This window comes from Tamandua tetradactyla, chromosome 21, assembly GCF_023851605.1.
Source record: "Tamandua tetradactyla isolate mTamTet1 chromosome 21, mTamTet1.pri, whole genome shotgun sequence".
Lineage (NCBI taxonomy): Eukaryota > Metazoa > Chordata > Mammalia > Pilosa > Myrmecophagidae > Tamandua > Tamandua tetradactyla.
This window is the reverse complement of record NC_135347.1, coordinates 32,595,238-32,608,314: the sequence shown is the minus strand read 5'-3', so window position 1 is coordinate 32,608,314 and position 13,077 is coordinate 32,595,238. Positions and strand designations below refer to the sequence as shown.

The window sequence follows — 13,077 nt, the reverse complement described above, 5'->3', positions numbered from 1 at the left end:
CATTATTATTCCAGAGAGAAGGCAGGAGGACTTATCAGCAGAGAAGTCCTATTTACATTTTCTTCCTTCCTGTAGTTTAAGACAGTGGTTCTCAAAAGATATCGCCCAAACTAGTAGCCTCAGCATCAACTGGACCTTGTTGGAAATGCAAATTCTGGGCCCTGAGTCCAGGCCTATTGATTCAACAGCCTTGGGGGTGTTCTGGCCCCTAGGCTTAGCACCAACTAAAGAGAATATGAAATACAGAATTGTAGTCACATCCTCACACCAGATGTTTAGGGACACATTTAAGGCTTCTATGTTAATACAAGAGGAGTCTGAGACTAAAGTCAGACATTATTCATAGTGTCAAATGGTTTTAAACAAGGTTTGTTTTAATGTGTGACCATATTGGTCCCTGTCATGGTCAGGTTCATCTGTCAGCTTGGCCGAGTGGTGGTTGGGCAAGTGCTGGCTTGTCTGTTGCAATGAGGACATTTCATAGAATTAAATCAGGAGCATTTGTAATCAGCCAAAGGGGCGTGTCTTCTGCACTGACTGATGCTTAATCTAATCACTGAAAGCCTTATAAGGAGGATTCAGAACAGGCTTTTCCTGTTTCGGCTGGTGAGTCTCTCCTGTGGAGTTCATCCAGACCCTCCATCGGAATCATCGGCTTCACAGCCTACTCTGCGGATTTTGGACCCTGCATTCCTGTGGTCACGTGAGATACTTTTATAAATTTTATATTTGCGAGTGTTCCCTGTTGATTCTATTTCTCTAGAGAACCCTAACTAATACAGTCCCCTATTCTGCTCTTTCAGAAACGAGAGTATCTTAGTTTGCCCGTAAATCAGAGGCACTAATCCTCACTGCCTGGGAATTTTATGATATCTGCACACACCCATCTCTGAGAACACCTGTGAAACAGCATTCATTTCCCTGAATGTATCCTATCACAACCCAATCTGTCCCTGCTCAGGCACAACAGTTAACAAGGACACTTAAGATTAAAGACAGATATCAAGAAGGCAAACAATCCTGAAGCAAGAAAAGTCAACTAAAGCATTAACTAATGCAAAGGGAAATAATTCACTTATAGGAAATAAACAAATGAAGCCATGAGAGAAGACACACAGGAAAAGGATAGGGAAGGTATCAGTGAATTCCTGCACCTGGTAGAATCCACTATGATGCTGTCCTTTCATCTTTAGCTCTTTTTTAACTCTTTAATCCTTTATTCATTCCAGTTTCCAAACACACAATTATGTGACTAATTATACTATAATCACCTACCCCACTGCTGTAAACCCTTGAAGAGAATAGTTCCCACCTCCTGTATAGCTCCTACCTATCTGAAATCACAAACTCCCTATGAAGGCAATGTGTATGCATACAAATATATACATAAATATCTATGTGCATTTGATATATATGGCTATGAATATAAAATTATGTGTACATGTTTAGAGCCTGGCACAAGATCATATAGAGACGGATTTAAATCCCAGCTCTGCAACTTGCAAGCCATGTGATTGACCTTAGGTGGTTTCTTAATGGGTATACACTTCAGGTCCACCCTCTAAATGGGAATAACAATATCTAGCTCACTATTAACGCAAAGATTATGTTCGATAAAATATACTGAAAGATTTTCACTATACTAGCAGAAAGTTGATACCCAATAAATGTAACTTTGTTACATTTTTTATTTTTAATATTTTATAACCCTCTCAATCATCAAGATTTTTCTCTGCTTTTTTTGCTTTGTTTCCCACAACACAAACATCAATTTACTTTATTAGTATCAAACTTTTGTTTCCAAAAAAAGTATAGAAAACAAATCCTTGGTCATATCACATGATTTCATTTTATAATACATCACCAAAGATGACACTATGAAAAATAGATCATTATAAAACCTATGTTTGCCTCTCTTTCCACATCACTCCATGTTATTCAGTAGTTTGACACTATAACTCAGATACCAGCATCATAGCAGCATGCCTACAAATGAAAGATTAGAACTGGTTGGAAGATCATTTGTGTCTGATTAAATGGTGCAAAATATAGTGGGTGCATTGGTGAGCCTCAAATGTAAACCATATGAGAAAATTGTGGAATTGTGATGTGTGTGTGAGTGTGTCTGTGTTGTGGTCATGTGTGTGTGAGAGAGAAAGAAGGAGATAGGGGTACCAGGGAGAGTCAAAGAAAAAGAAAAAAAGAGAATCAGCATCATAAATAGCTTACACTTTGGTAGACCCAGATTAAATAAATAATACAGCAATTACTAAAATGGATGAATCTAAATTGTATTTTCTTCATTAATGCAATGATGCTTGAAATCATTTTGTTTTTGTCTTCAAGGTGCTTCAAATGTGACAGCACAGAAAATTAGTGTTTGAATATTCCTGGCCTTTCCTCCCTTCTTCCATTAAGATGGTCCTTGGTTTCCCTGCTCAGTTCCTTGTCCCCCTCTGTTCTCTGAGGACTGATTCTTCATGGACTGTGATAAAGAATCTTAAGGATGGGGGGGGAGACAAAAGAATAGAGGCTACCTAAAAGGGAGAAGAGCAGACTTGGTGGGAGGGATTGGAAAAGTTTTTATCCAGAGCATTGAGGAGAAAGTCCTGTTGATTCAAGGGAGAGAGAAGTCAAGGACGTATCTATAAGGGCTAAGTTGGTGAAAATAAGAAGAAATGGGGGAAAAAAGAAAGTTCTTAAAGAAATATCATTAAGGCCTACATATCTGTTTCATATTATTTGAGGAACTCAAATTAAAAATATATATATACATTTAGAAATCTGCCTCAGTTGTTGGACTATGTTTCTTGGATTTAAATACTTCTCTAAAATTGGTGCTGCCTTCAATATGGTCTCATAAGCAATTTAACAACTTGCTTTATTTTCATTTGACTGACATGTTAACTCCCCTTTATTAGCTGTCTTTGTTCAATGAATTTTCTTAAATGTCTTTCTGTATTTTTCATCCATTCACCATGCAACATCTGAAAGAATCATTCTCCATTGCTATTTTCTTGAAATCTGGAACATCATTGGATAATTTGTCATCAGTTTCTCACTAAATTGAACAGTAACGTTAGCACACACATGTATGCTCGCCCTTGCACATTCAGGCTTGTGACTGTGTTCATGGATGAAAAAGTAGATTGACACACAGCCAGATGCCCCAGACAAATGGAAAGAACCATTCATGATCATCCACAATCAAGAGAATGCTCAGCACTTTTTAAAGTGACACCATTGCGAACATAGTTACTTGATGAATACAACAAACTGAAGCAACGAGTCCAATAAAAATGGGTTTGGGGTGCTTGGATTTCAGGAACCTATTCTTGATAAGAGGAAGAAAAAGGCAGAGAATTAATTCCCACTACTACAATGGGCTTTGTTATATACATTTAGTTAGGCCACTAGTAAAACATGTCCCTCCAAACAAACTACTCATATGCTGTCCTCCACATCAACAAAGGAAAATGTGTGTGTCTATATTAGGGATGGGACAGGATAATATGGTGACTAAAAGCTATGGAATTGAATCCTTCTTCTACTAATTAAGTGAATCACAAAACACTATCAAATATACTAACAAAATAAACTTCATATGATTGGTATAGAGATTAAATATGGTACTACTTTTTAAAACCTTTACACAGTGACTGAATATAGAAGACAAATATGGGTTATATATTAAAACAACAAATACTAATACAGCATTTACTATATCAGGGACTGTTCTATGTGCTTGGTATACATTGACATAATAAACCCTCATAACAAACCTATGAATTGAGTATTATTATTACCTCTATTTAACAAAAGTAGGCATGGAGAATTTAAGTAACTCTTCCAAAATTATACAGTTAAAAGGGTCAGGCAGACTTCCAGAGAAGATGGCAGAGTAGGGAGCTCCAGGACTCAGTCCTTCTGATGCTTGATAGCCCCGGGAGTTCTCAGAGAACTCAAGACCCCAATCAAGGGCTGGCACCATGAGGGTTCTTGACTCAGTTTCAGGAAAGAATTCAGAGGCTTGTCAGTGTGAACAGCCAAATAGGGTAATAAGTTCCGTGCAAGAGAGTGCCAGGAGTTCTCAGCCAGATGCTGGAGAGCCCTGGGAATTCTCAGAGAAGTCGAGATCTCGACCAGGGGCTGAAGCTGTGAAATATCTTGACTCAACTGCAGGGACTAGTCAGTGTGTACAGCCGAAGAAAAGCCAATGTATACAGCTCAAAACTTTAATGCATAGCAAAAATGCACACTCAAAGGAAGATGAGAAGCCCTCTGAGGTCAGTATCCTTGCATTATAAGGACTTGGAGGTGCTCTTCCCCCTCTGGCTATACTAAAAAGGAATTGATGAGCTGCACTTTTCATTTGTTCTTTTCAGTTGCTGAACTGAGTGAGGGCTAGGTGTGTGCAGGCCAAAAGTGCTTTATTTTATGGGTCTTAGGGTCACTTCCCCCTCCCTCCTTCCCTATCTAACCTACCTCATTCCCCTGGCAGAGAATTCACTCCCTTAATCGTAAGGGGTGCTAAAGGGGGTAGGTCAGTCCTCTGTGACTGCTTCCTGCTGACAGATGGAGCATTGTCCTGCGTATAATGGTTGTTGTCCCTGCATAAAATGCGAGAGGACTTCTCCGGCTATCATATCTAATCATTCTTCTGGGAGGCTATGGGCATTTTTGCTCCTTTCTTGTTATGGTATGACCCTTTGTTTGTCTGCCAATGTCTTACAAGGGTGTCCGATCTCTACCAGGACTCATGCTGTTACTGTCAAGTTGCAGAATTCTGAAAGAGAGAGAGAGAGAGAGATGAAACCCACAAAACGGAGGAAAACTAGGGTTGCTAGACACATTAAACAGAAAGGGATAGAGTAAAGAATGGCACCTATCCCAGGCAGCAGAAACTTAAATAAATCAAATAGAAGGTCTTGGGACTCAGTGGACGATTTGAGCGTCTTGGTCTTTAAGGGAGTTAATAGCCTATGTTATTTTTGAGCTCTGATTAACATAAAAACAACAATCCTCTCCCCGGAATACACATGTTCCTCCATCAGCTGCTGTGAGGGCATCTAGGGCTCCTTGGTTTTGAAGGGTGGCACTTCCTAATGAATGTACTTGGGATTGGAGAAGGATTAAGGTGGAGGCTGTTTGTTCAGTGCTAGTGGATAGTTCAAGGGAGAGATTATAGTGGACCCACTCTGCACCAGCTATGCCTGCAGTTCTAGCAGCTACAGCTCCCCCAATCTCGATGACAGTTAGGAATGGGATTAGGAACTAACTGATCACTCTTTTATTCCAGTTTGGGATGACAGGCTCAAAAGCTGGAAGTGGATAAGGTTCATTTCCATATTTTAGCTTAAGTACTGGGACCACATGTACTAAAGTGCACGTCCCTGACCACCTTGGGGGCAGGCTGAGGTAGGTTCCATGCCCACAAAGGACGGATACTCCCTGATTATAGTCTGGAGAGACAGTAAATGTTAGTTTGCCTATTGGTCCAGATGATGCACTGCTGGTTGCTGACATGGCCACCCAGAGTTCAGTTCATCCATGGGTTTTCCATGCTCCACTGCATGCTGGAAGATGCAAGGCAGGCACTGGTGGCAGTAGCACAAAGGAGTTCGTGCAACACATTGGGCTTTCAGGCTATGCTTGATGGCCTTCCAGACAAAAATGTTAAAATTACTTTGGGGGGTAGTAGAAAGAAAATGGGGGAATTAGGAAAGCCTTGGACTGTGAAGCCCTGGGAGAGCTTTTGCCGCCGATTTGTTTTCTGTGTTGGCATTTTGATTCCACTTCTCAGGGTACATATTACCAAATTGTTTTGTCCTGATAAACTTGGGTGAAATGGATTATTTTTTGTATTGGGGGTTTAACTATTTTTTAGTGCTACCTGTCACTTTGCTTTTTCTAACTTGTAAGAAAATATCTAATTTGAGAATATTGCCTCTTAAATTTGAAAGTAACATAGTCAAGACCATTTAAAAAGCCAATATGTTTTCGAGAAGTGATCTTATAATGGCTTCTACTGGGCAAGGAGGCTGAGTTGAGTGTAACACAAAAATGTTGTTGATTGTGGCAACTACAGGTATGGCCACCCAGGTAATAGGAGTCCTCCTGGAGGGCTCTGAGTCACTGGCAGTGCCAACATTGGCACGGCCTTGTCTAACAACATGTATGACTTGCATGACCTCTCCAAAGCTGAAGTGGCTGCCTGCCCCTCAGCTTATCATGTTTGCAAATGTGGCCTTGACTGGGGACATAAATGGCATTTGCTATGATTACCTAGTTCGTAAAGAAAGACATACAGCAGAATTAACACCTGTTCAGGATAACAATTTTTCAGATAGCGATGAAGGACTTGACAAGTCTTCTGAAATAAAAGATGACCCTAATGGAATGGAAAACATGGAATTGGGAAGTTTTGGAGTTCAGTATTTTAGAACTACAGCCATATTTGAGGTATCTGCTGCTCCAGAAATGTATAGCTCAAATAAAGATCTTCTTACTGAAACACCTGGAGCAGAGGACAAATGCAAGAACTTGAAGGCAAAGCCCTTTTGCTATAAGTCATGCCAGTATGAAGCAGAATCTAAAGAACAATTTATTAGAGTTCACAGTGCCAAGAAGCTTTTTGTGGAAGAAAGTGCAAAGAAACAAGCGAGAATGCCCCATATAAATGTGAACTTTGTCCTTACTCAAGTTCTCAGAAGATTTGTCTAATTACACATACTCATTTAGGTGAAAAGCCATTTAAATGTGAACAGTGCAGTTATATGTCCTCTAATCAACATGAAATAACCTGCCATACAAGACAGGTTCACAATGGACCCAAACCTCCTAACAGCCCACAAGGTAACTACAAAAGAGCAGATAGAAGTAACTACAAAAAACAAGTAGAGCTGTATGTTAACCAGTGGCAGTTCAATTGCCTTGTTTGTGACTACACAACCTCCAAGAAGTGTAATCTGCAATATCATTTCAAATCTAAGCATCCAGCTGGTGTTTATAAAACAATGGATATTTCAAAAGTGAAACAAAAACAAAAAGCCGGAGGCTGACTTGCCGGATAATATTACCAATGATAAAACAAAAACACAGCAGACAAAAATAGAGGGAGATGTGGCTGAAAAGAAAAATGAGAAGCCTGTAAAAACAGAGAAAAAAGAATATTTAAAAAAAAAAAAAGAAAGAGCCTAGTAGTAATGCCTCAGTAGTTAAAATGACTACTAGAACTCAGAAATCTACAATCGAGCTCAAAAAGATGCATGTGCATACAAGAAATAAATCCTGTAATGTCAAGAAAATCCAAAAGGAGATGGAAGCTGCTGCCCATTCCTTTAATGATCCTGTGCATGATGAAGAACCATGACATAAATAAAACAAAAAACAAGAAGTAGAAAGCAGGTCGACAAAGCTGTCAGGAAATACCAAAGGGTGATGGAAAAGTAGAGAATAAAAAGCAAAATGCCTGCATGAAAAAAAGTACAAAGAAGAAAATAAATCAAGTGAAAAAAAAGCAGCAAGTCACCTCAAATAGCTCCTGCTCAGAAGGAGCATATTGAAAAGGGACCCGCCTAGATGGAGCCGCTTTACCTGAAGTCTATTCAGATGGGACCTGCTCAGATTCCTCATATGGAGTCTGCGCAGATGGGACCCGCTCAGGTGGAGGGTCCTCCTGTGGAGTCTGCCCAGACGGGACCTGCTCAGGTGGAGGTTCCTCCTGTGGAGTCTGCGTAGACGGGACCCGCTCAGATGGAGGTTCCTCCTGTGGAGTCTGCGCAGATGGGACCCGCTCAGGTGGAGCCTCTTCTCATGGAGTCTGCTCAGAAGGAATCACCTGCCATGGAGTTTCTTCCTACCATGGAATCCTCTACTATGGAGCCTCTTCCCATGGAGCTCCCTCTTCAGATGAAGTTGATCCCCAGAAGGCCTTCTCATCCGAAAGATAATAAAATGGAAAAGTCTGGCAGGCAGAGTGAAATGGCACAGGAGGAACAAGTGCTTACTGAAGTTGGCTTGGTGCCTGTTAAACACAGACAAGGGAAAGTACACGTGCCACAGGACCTCCTGCCACCATGACCACCACTGCAAAAGGAAAACCTAAAAGAAGAGGAATCAAAAGACCAAAAATTATACTCTGAAGGGGAAGGAATTAAAGTTCCTCTTCCGAAAGTTAGGAGAGGCAGGTAAGAGTATAGCTGGTCTTGATGCTAGCACTGAATAATCTATCAGTATTTCATCCTCTGAACAAAACTTGAGGAATATGCCAGAGTGTGAAATTTTAGGTGCTAAACATCAGGCTGACACTGCGCTCTGTGAAAGGGAAACTGACACTGATCAGAACACAACGGAGAATCCTGCTGGTAAAGACTCAGCAACTAGAGAACCAATGTCCCCACTGCTTCTTCCCCCACCAATAGAAAAAGGAGAAGCAGCATCCAAAACTGTGCTGGCATCACCTTCTGTCACCACAGCAGTGAATGAGTCTCAGGAAATCGATGAAGATGAAGTTATCCACAGTCACGATGGAGGTGACCTAAGTGCCCACATGTCAGAGGATAGTGATGATTCTGGATTGAATGGGCTCAGCCAGTTCCACAAGCTAGTAGAAAAAACTACAAAAGATGCCACAGCAAAGTTCTAAAACAGGAGTGCTAAAGAACAGGAGTCATCAAGGTTTGGACAAGGTCACTTGTTTTGTAAGATCTATTACAGTTTTTATTCATTTACAGTAGTAGACAACCTTTTACTTTTAAGATTGCTGTAATTAGTGTTGTGTTGATTTTTCAGTAGCACTGTTTTCCTTGTAGCTTTTTGTATAACAATCGATTGTGGTAGAAGTTATGAAATCTAAGAGAGTTAGTATACTAAACCAGCAGAACTAAATCTGTAAGTTTATACATTTAATTGAAATAAGAAAGCCAAGATGATATAAAAGTAGTCTATTTTGTCCAGCTACAATTTGTCAGTTTTTCACTATTTCTATTTTTCTGTTATTCTTAGTTCTTTTTTAGCACTATAAAAATTGGCTTACTTAATAGCAAATTACTTGAAAACTTTGCCTGCTTTATATAAAATCACATTTTTAATGTTTTTTAGAGATAAGAGACATATAACTTGAAGAAAAATTCTCCCAGCAATAGACATTTCATTAGCACAGGTACTTGCTTCCTGAGTTTTGATCAGTATTTCTTACATGTGTTTGTTAGTCATAAAAACTGATTTCTATGGGTTTATGTTTTTTGGTGCTTTAATGGCTCAAGATGTTGCACATTTTTTTTAACCTATGCAGTTAAATTTTTTTTTAGAAATAGCATTTGTGTGGAACAGTAACACTTTATACATATACGTAGCCATGTTTATTTTGGGCTCCTTGGAGGGATCTTTTCAGGCTTGTCTGCAAAAGGGCAGTTTTTTTGTTTTTGTTTTTGTTTTTTTACTTTGCTGCAATTGTCTTTTTTGCAGAGTATTAGTGTGTGCAAGTTTGTGAGCAAATGAAACACACAGGTTCAATCCATTGGTTTGATTTTCACATATGTATGCTAGAATCTTTATTTCATATAATGCATTTATTTTGAATGTATGTAGTAAATTTGCAGCTCTACTTTTGACTTAAAGCTTTTACAGTGCAACATATGTTATTTTTCTGAAGCAAACCGAAGGTAGATTTCTCATGGCTTTTGTTGTCTGCTATAGCAGCATTGGACGGAAAATAGAATCTTTTATGCATTTATAAAATGAAAAATGAACCTGATTGTAAAATCTTGCCTTTTTTTTGAATCTTAAACCATGTATCAAGCTTTTGGTTCAAATTGTGTAGCAGAAGTTAAATTTAAATTGCATTCTATTAACCTATATGAGTGTATTTCTGTAAGCATAGCTATGTTGAAATAAACTATTTTTTCTTTTCTTTTTTTTTTAAATTAAAAAAAACAAAGAGAGGGAGAGAGAATTGAACATGATACTTTGATTTTTATCCCAGATTATTCCTGGTGTTCCTGTCAGGTGGCCATAGAGTTTGATGTAGGCATTGGACAAAGTTGGAAGTTTACCCAGGGGATTTGCATCTGTCCCTTGGCTGACCCTGGAAGAATTGGGTAGCATCCCCTGGGAATAAGTTTCCCTTAGGAGTATAATTTTCCTGGGGAACTTAGAGGCAGTGAGTATCTACCCCTTGTCATATAATCACGATAGTGAAAGAGTAGGGGTCCTTAGTGGCTTAGAAGGTGTAGTTGCAGTGTAAATAGGTGGACAGAGGATCAGAGTTTTGTGTTAGTGGGTCATGCTTCAGATTCCCCACAACAAGGGACACATATTGTATTAGTTAGGGTTCTCTGGAGAAACAGAATCAACAGGGAACACTTGCAAATATAATTTATACAAGTGTCTCACGTGACGGCAGGAACACAGAGTCCAAAACCACAGGGCAGGCTGTGAAGACACGGATTCTGATGGAGGGTTTGGATGAACTCCACAGGAGAGGCTTGCTGGCCGAAGCAAGGAGAGACTGTTTCTTCTGAATCCTCCTTAAAAGGCTTCCAGTGATTAGATTAAGCATCACTCATTGCAGAATACACTCTCCTTGACTGATTACAAATGGAATCAGCTGTAGATGCAGGTGACTTGATCATTATTTAATTCTATGAAATGTCCTCATTGCAACAGACAGGCCAGCACTTGCCCAGCCAGACAAACAGGTACCACCACTTGACCAAGTTGACACATGAACCTAACCATGACACATATATAGCAGGATAAAGAGATTAACTCCACACTAAACCACACTAAGGTGAGGATGAGTCTACATGTGTGTAAGAGGAAGGTAAGAATGTATATGAAGTTTAAGGCTTTCTAAGAGATTTTTGTTTATTAGAGGGGTTGGGCACCCAGGGACTACTAGGAACTCATGACTTATAAGAATATCCTTTAATTTGCAACTTAGAGGTCGTATGAACCAGTAAGTCTTTGGGTTACTGTCAACTCTCCACATGGTGCAAGTTTTTGAGGACAAGGTTCCAAAGTGATGGCTAAGGACAAAGTAAGTGGCTCTCCTATTAATTAACAAGTCAATAATTTTACCTGCCATATCAAGGGTAACCCAAGGCTCCTCCATGGTTATGGCCAGCTGTGAAGTGGGAGCTGGTTGGGACTGAGGCCCCTTCAATTCTCACTCAAGGCCATCACTGATGCCATCACTAGTATGGGATTTCCCCCTTTTCCCTTTGGAGCTGGGTGCAGTCCTTTTTCTATGGCCTTCCTTTTTGCATCAAGGACAAGTTCCCGGTAGCCTGTCCAGGCCAGGGCACTCTTCGCTCCAATAGCCCACATTTGAAACAGCTGCCCTTGCATCCTATTTGGCCTTTGGGGTTATCCTGAGGGTGCAGGAAACCACCTACAGCAACTGCTATTAAATGAGCCTGCCTCTCGTCCTGCTGCCGATCCAGCTGGACCTTCTCCTGTTCTTCACTCTGTCTCTGTTACTGAAAATACTAAAGACCATGTCTAGCATTTCATTAAAGGGGGTTTGCAGTCCCATAGCCTTTTTTCTGCAATTTCCTATGAATATCTGGGTATGATTGGCTGATAAAATGAGTCCCTAATAAAATTGCCCTTCCTAGGAGTTAGGATCTGTGTTGATATATTTCTTCAAGGCCCCTGCTAAGCATCCCTGGAATAGAGCAGGGTTCGCATTTTTTTCTCAGATTATCCCTCTAATTTTATCATAATTTACTGGTTTAATGGTGCATGTTTTCATTCCTGTTACAAGACAGGCAATCATGTGGTCTCGTGTGTCTTAAATCTGCCTGCCCTCATTTGTAATTCCCGCTGGCGTCATTATAAGGAACTACAGTAGCTCCTACTGCATATTGGTTTGACTGGGCTGTGGCTAAGTTATCTGTTTGGGTTTGGGCTTTTGTCCATACATGGAGTTTTTCTTTTGGGGTGCAGCAGGTGGACATAATTATATGGATCTCTCCCCATGTTAAGTTCAAAGAGCGAAAAGAGACTGAAATATTTTGGCAAACTTGTCTAGGTCTTTTGAAAAATGCCTTCACTTCTGTTTACATTGGGCTAAATTGATCATAGAGACTAGTTTATAATGAGGCCATGCTGTATTGCAGAAGACTAATGTTTTTTTTTTTTTTTTTTTTAGGCCATCTAGTTGGAAAATGTCCCAGTATTTCAGGAGGGATTTAAGTGGAAAGTCAGTAGGGATAGAAGGAGAATTACCCATGCTTTACTGTTCTGCTGGTTATGTCTCTGCCTATGAGAGGGAGAAAAAGGGAGAAGGATAGAAAAGGAGAGGGTGGTAAGGAGAAGGAGTCTTCAGAGAAGGCTCCCAATTCAGCCTCTACGGGAGGCTGAAGCCTTGGCACAGTCCTAGACCCTGACCACCCAGGCAATGTAATCTTTGGACATCTCTGGAGATCCAACCTTGCCCTGGTGTCCCCTGGGCTTATAAGTAGATGAGCACAGTATAGGGAAGTCCTCAACATAGGCAGGAGAACTCATCCCCAAAGGGAGTTTTTAAAGATATTTGTGTGGTTCTCTAGACAGTATAGGTTATGAAGGGACTGTGCCTTGTCCAAGGTGAAAGTCTGATGCCATATAAAAGTGAATTATAAATGAGGTCCCAGGCCAGACTAGGAATCCCAATGGCAAAGTAGGAGGTACCTAAAGAAACATCTAACTATTGAAAATGTTATTTAAACTTTGTAAATTCAACACCCATGGCCTGAGGTAAAAACATTCTGTTCCGTAATTGCCAAAGGCAGCAGAGCCATTCAGAGTTATGAGTGGGACAGTGGGGCCCCACTAGGTGACAGAATTCCTTGTATTTTGACTTGAAATTTTAAACCATGCCCATACCTCCTTAATCTTTCTGCATCAACTCTTTCCCCCTTTAGCTGGTTCATTCTTATTGAGTCAAGGTTTTAAGAGACCCTGAGGGCAGGGATAGGTGATACAGAAAAAATGGGCCTGGTCTGTGAGAGTTCCTACACCCTTCTTTTAACTGACTCCAACTACTATACTTAAAGCTGTGACCGGGATAATTAGAAAAAGTCCCTGTGA

At 40.2% G+C, this 13,077-nt stretch overlaps 1 pseudogene; it reads left to right on the top strand.

Moving 5' to 3' along the window:
* The first annotated feature begins 3,989 nt into the window (after window positions 1-3,989).
* LOC143665182 (RE1-silencing transcription factor pseudogene) lies at window positions 3,990-8,647 on the top strand (annotated as a pseudogene).
* Window positions 8,648-13,077: the final 4,430 nt, after the last annotated feature.